The sequence below is a fragment of the Astyanax mexicanus genome, unplaced genomic scaffold (genome assembly GCF_023375975.1).
Source record: "Astyanax mexicanus isolate ESR-SI-001 unplaced genomic scaffold, AstMex3_surface scaffold_32, whole genome shotgun sequence".
NCBI lineage: Eukaryota > Metazoa > Chordata > Actinopteri > Characiformes > Acestrorhamphidae > Astyanax > Astyanax mexicanus.
The window spans coordinates 4618909-4624908 of record NW_026040042.1 but is presented as its reverse complement, the minus strand read 5'-3'; the positions used below and the strand labels follow the sequence as shown (position 1 = coordinate 4624908).

The 6000-nt window shown below is 33.1% G+C and overlaps 1 protein-coding gene across 1 annotated transcript in view; it reads left to right on the top strand.

Annotated features, from left to right (window-relative positions):
• Window positions 1–867: 867 nt before the first annotated feature.
• Window positions 868–6000, top strand: part of LOC103027420 (endoribonuclease ZC3H12A-like) — a 28504-nt gene continuing 23371 nt past the window's right edge. The window contains exon 1 of the mRNA XM_007234602.3: window positions 868–1007. The gene's annotated coding sequence lies outside the window, so the exon portion shown is untranslated. The remainder of the gene's footprint in view (window positions 1008–6000) is intronic.

Sequence of the window (6000 nt, the reverse complement as noted above, 5' to 3'; positions counted from 1 at the left end):
GTATATATTATTTTTTCCAGGTTATAGTTTTTCTATTAATTTACTTTTTTTACAGTTTTAATCTTTATGTATCACAATTATGATTAAATGTACGGTTTTGTTTTAATTTCTCTGCTATACTTTGAAGCTTACATTTATATTCTCAATTCTTTCTCCTATACAATGCTCAGCTATACTGCACTGTAAATTAGGGTCCATTATCAATGTGTTTCGAGTTTAATTTATTAATTGATACTAAAAAACTCCTAGTCGGTACCGAATAACTGATAGCAGCCTATGTACTGAATGGTTCTCAGTATATACACACAGAGAGTGATATAATTAATTTAATATAAATAAAATTAAGAGAGTAATAACTTATTCAGTTACTAAATAATTCATAGATAATAATAATTATTTATTATATTTATTAAAACACAAGTTTAGTAGATACAGAATGATTCATAATTAATAAGAGATTCTGAATGTTTCATAGTATATACTAAATAGTTATTGTGGATATATAATAAATTAAATACATAATGATTTATAGTATTTTTTAAGCAATTATTGATATTGAATGGTTTATATATACATATATATTGTATTTAAGAGTCATAATGAAAGTAATTGAGTAGTAGTTTTGTAGTTTAAGTATTTGTATTAGTTTACAATAGAATATGATTTTTTTTTATATAAATAATAAATAAATATAAAACTGAAATTAATAAACTAATTCTATTCACTCCACACCAGCCAATCCTAGAGCCGGAGAGCTGTTGCTACTCTGTTACAATTGGCCAATCGTAGCCCTGCCCTTTGGGACGTTAATAGCCAATCGTGTTCCTTGGGGGCGGGGCTTGAGTTGAGCTTGGGGGCGGGGCTTATGGAGGAAAACCTGAGGCAGAGGGTGTTAAATAAGAGCTGGAAAGTCCAGCTTTACGAAAGTCGGACGCGTTTAGAGAGAGATTAGAGGACAGAAACTCAGTCTGATCATGGAGAGAAACTCGGACTGGGTTTAGCTGAAGGTGAGTCAGATTTTAATCAACTTTTCTACTTTATTTCCTACAGATTTCTCTTATTTACTGTTGATTCTGACCTAAACCCCACTGTTAAACTGTGTTGAGACTCGCTACAGTCTGAGTTCTGACCTATAACCTGCTTTACAGGGTCAGTCATGTGTAGAAACAGCACTTCATCCAGTATAAACATCAGAAACAACTCTTAATCCAGTCTAAACATCCCTGTACACCATATTAATCCCATTTCAACAGCTCTAAACGTGTATAAACAGCAAATAATCCAATCTAAAATGTTATAGACAGCCCATAACCTATTTAATCAACTTAAAATGTTATTTAGATGGGTTTATGTGCTTTTTAAACCTATTTACAACCACTTAAATTGGTGCTTATATTTATTTAGGTGGGTTTATTTGCAGTTTAGACCAACGTACGACTGCTTACATTGGATTGTTTGCTGTTTAGGCGTAGTTACTACTTTTTAGATTGGATTATTTGCTATTTAGACCTGTTTAGATTGGTTTATGTGCTGTTTAGACCTATTTGCAACTTTTATATTTGATTATTTGCGTTTTTTTACCTATTTACAATTGCTTAGAATGGATTATTTGCATTTTAGTGTTGTTTAGATGAATTTATGTGCTCTTTAGACCCATTTACAACCAATTAGATTGGATAATTTGCTACGCAGACTTGTTTAGATTGGTTTATGTGCTGTTCAGACTGATTTACAACATATTATATTGGATTATTTGCAGTTTAGACCTCTTTAAATAGGTTTATGTGCTGTTTAGGCCTATTTACAAATGCTTAGCTTGGATTATTTGTTTGCCATTTAGTACTGTTTGGATCTATTTAAAACCTCATATTGGATTATTTGTTGCTTAGACCTGTTTAGATTGGTTTATGTGCTGTTTAGACCAAATTACAATGTATTATATTGTATTATTTGTGATTTAGACCTGTTTAGATTGATGTTTAGGCCTATTTACAACATATTGTATTTGATTATTTGTCATGTAGACCGGTTTAGATGGGTTTATGTGCCACATATTCCTATTCACAATGTCTTAAAGTGGATTATTTGCTGCTTACACTTGTTTAGATTGGTTTATCTGCTGTTTAGACCTATTTACGATTTCTTATATTGGATTATTTGTGGTTTAGAGTTGTTTAGATGAGTTTATGTACTGTTTAGACCCATTTACAACTTCCTAGATTGATTTATTTGCCATTTAGACCTGTTTATATTGGTTTGTGTGCTGTTTAGACCAATTTAGAACTAATTAGATTGGATTATTTGCTGCTTAGACTTGTTTAGATGGGTTTATGTGATGTTTAGACCTATTTACAAATGATTATACTGGATTATGGGTGTTTAGATGGGTTTATGTGCTGTTTATACCAATTTATAATTGCTTAGATTGGATTATGTGCTATTTAGACCTGTTTTGATAAGTTTATATGCTGTTTAGACCTACTTACAACTTCTTAGATTGGATTAATTGCCACTTACACTTGTTTAGATGGGTTTATGTGATGTTTAGACCTATTTACAAATTATTATACTGGATTATTTGTCGTTCTAAACATGTGTATCTAAATAATATTGTTTTAACAGGTTTAATCAGTAAACAGTACCATCTAAACAGCTTTGCACAAATATAAATAACAAACAAACCCACATAATCTCATTTGTGAACTAATATTAATAGCTCAAAATCTAATTTAAACCGGTCAACCTGTACATAGCTCTGTATAAAAGGGTTAATCAGGAAACGTATAATGTAATCTTAACACTAATTAAGAACTATAACTCCATATAAACAGCAGATTGTCACATCTAAACTGCTGCAAACAAAAGATATTGTGTGTATATAGCTCTAAACATTTATTGAACCTAGTCTGAACAGTCTAACCTTGTCTAAACGTCACATAGTCTTATCTACACAGGTTTAGTTAGTAAACTGTGTAGTTTAATTCACTTTACATAGGTCTAAGAAACAAACACATCTATGTTAAATGGAAAAAAATCTAATCTAAACCAAATAAATCCCTTTTATTATACTGGTTTTACTGTAAAATGCTTCCATATTAACAGTTGTATACTGGTCTACAAATTAAATACTCCCTATCTGAACAGGATTAAACATGTATCGTAATGAATCTAACTGGTGGGTTGGGCTGATTAATGAATGACTCTGTTGTTGTAGTTTAATTTTAGCCTGTTGGAATTTCTCAGTTTAACTCAGCTCTGCGTCTGCGATTAGGTTTTATCCACGTTATTAACTGGGGGAATTGTGTGTCGGCTTGCTGTGTCTGAACTTGCTCGTACTGGTGAGCGTGACATGGTGAACAAATTGGCAGCTTTAAGAAAGATCCCAGGTGTCTGTTATACTACAGTAAAAGTAAAAGTGGCCTAAATCTAATTTCCTGACCAAATTTGATATTTATTTTAGGTTGTTTACATTATTAATCATTTTAATGTGACCCATATCTGACATATGATTTAAAAAAGTTTCACACTTTGTAAGTAAAACGAATGAGCAACGGAGCATTACATTACATTACATTACATAACATTACATTTGGCAGACGCTTTTGTCCAAAGCGACTTACAATAATGAAGTACAAAAGTAATAGGAATTAAGATAAACCATTTTTAGATAGGGCTTAAAGGAGGTCAAAGGGAAATAAAGGGATAGAGAAGTGAAGGAGGGGAAGAAGGAAATGAGGTTAGAGGTATTTAGTGTGTTAGAGGTGTTAGGAGAGTAAGTGCTCTTTGAAGAGCTCTGTCTTCAGGAGTTTATTAAAGATAGCGAGAGATTCTCCTGATCTGGTAGTGGAAGGTAGTTTGTTCCACCATTGGGGAACTCTGTATGAGAACAGTCTGGATTGCTTTGTGTGAATGTTTGTTTGGTAAAGTGAGGCGACGTTCATTGGAGGAGCGCAGTGATCGGGAGGTAGCGTAAGCCTTCAGGAGTGAGTGCAGGAGCAGTGAGCAGTGCTTCCCATTAAGTTTCACTTTAATCCTTCAGTCAGAATCTCAAGAGCTGACTGAGCTTATTACAAAGAGTTCACTTTAGTCTCGCTTTTTAAAGAACACAATATTCAGCTACAGTCTTTTTTTTTATTTTGACATAATGGTCATAGGCGTGTCACAATAAGTGCAATATCAATTTATCTTACACTAAATGAACATGATCTCAATAATTTTAGATTATTGTGATACCATCTATTGTGTTTATTTGTATGTTTGTTCACATATATTACAGTAAATGGGTGAACAAATACGTATTTTATAAATTTATTTTTTATTATTATTATTATTTTACAAATTGTAATAAATGATTAATTCTAATTAATTGAATTTTCTGACTGATGCTAAATGCAAAAATAGAAAGTTGGATGTAAAAACTCATTATTCAATGTTTTTTTTTAATGTAGTGCAATTTACAAGAAATACGTTTTGATCCATTTTTCCAATTTTATTTATTTTTACATTTTTTTCAATCCTTCCCCCTTATGATCGTATTTTCAGGAAAAATAAAAAATATATATTTTCCTTCTTTTCTTTTTTTTTTTAATTTAATTTTTGCAATTTAAGTTGCAAGTTGGATTATACCATCAGATTTGTGTTGCAAGATACAAAAATGGACAAATCTACAAAATCTTTCAACTTTTAATTTTCCTTAAAATTCTGTTTGCGAAAGGCTGAAATGAAAAACTCGATAATTGAAAAATTGGATTAAAACTGATTTCTTGATAGTCAGAAATAGGGTTGTCACGATACCAAAATTTTGACTTCGATACCGATACCAACTGTAGTATCACGATTCTCGATACCAAAACGATACTTGGAAGAAAAAAAAACAATAAAAATATCTGAACATAAAATGTTTATTTTTGACTGAACTGGATTGAACACTGAACAATCAGTGCAAACGTTTTTATTCTAAAATGAAACATTTGTACAAAAAACAAGTTTCGTTATTATAACCTTAACTATAACATAATTATCTAAACACTTCCTAAAAACTAAAACTAAAACCAGAGGTAATGGTAGCCTGACTATGTGAACCTGACGGGCGGGCAGAAGTTAAGTTCTGAATAAGGAAAATAAAGAGACAGAAGAACATTACAATGTTATGTTCATTTTAACACTCACTGCTCCGTTTTATTAATCAACCGTTTACCGTTTTTAATAAGCCCATGTTCAGTGTAACGAGCAAGCAGGCTACGTGCCTGACCACAGATTTGCGATGGAAACGCGAAAACGTGAACATCTTGAGTTCATGTTTCACAGCCAATGGGATAATGGAGAAATAGAGAAAACCACGGGTCCAAAACAAAACTCCTGCACACTCCTCTCCGTGTTAATGTGATTTACTAGCAGTCGCTAGTAAATCTTAGTAAAGCTACAGAGTGTATCTTGACTAACTCCACTAACCTGTCGACTTCTCAGCTCTTTGTAGAGATCAGGGTGCTTGTCTGCTAAATGAATGAGCGAAATATGATCAGAATTATGTTAAATAACACTGTAACATAGAAGCATAGAACTATTATTTAATTAAAATGATTTTTAAGAACAGCTAAACACAGTGCTGCAGGTCAAACGCGGAGGCGTTCACGTGCGAGAGAGAGACACAGAGAAAGAGTGAGAGAGCGAGAGTGAGAGAGATTTGCGTGTTCTGATGTGAGCTACTCACAGGTAAAGGTTCTCTTTGATCTCCTCGTGCTCATAATCTAGTCCCACACATAATTCTGCAGCTCCCTCAGTGTTTTCTGCCGTATTTTGCGGCTAGCGCGAGCACTTACAACTAACACCGCGGAGCGCGAGGTGCCGCCGCCCTTGTGCCGAATCCGCTACTGAATCCGACTCCCGCTTCGCGGACAGAATCGTCACAACACCCCCCGCTGTACAACTGCGGGAGTGAAAACAGCGCTAATAAATAAAGTAGTTTAGTTTCACTTTCAGTTTTCGTTATTTTATTTAAAA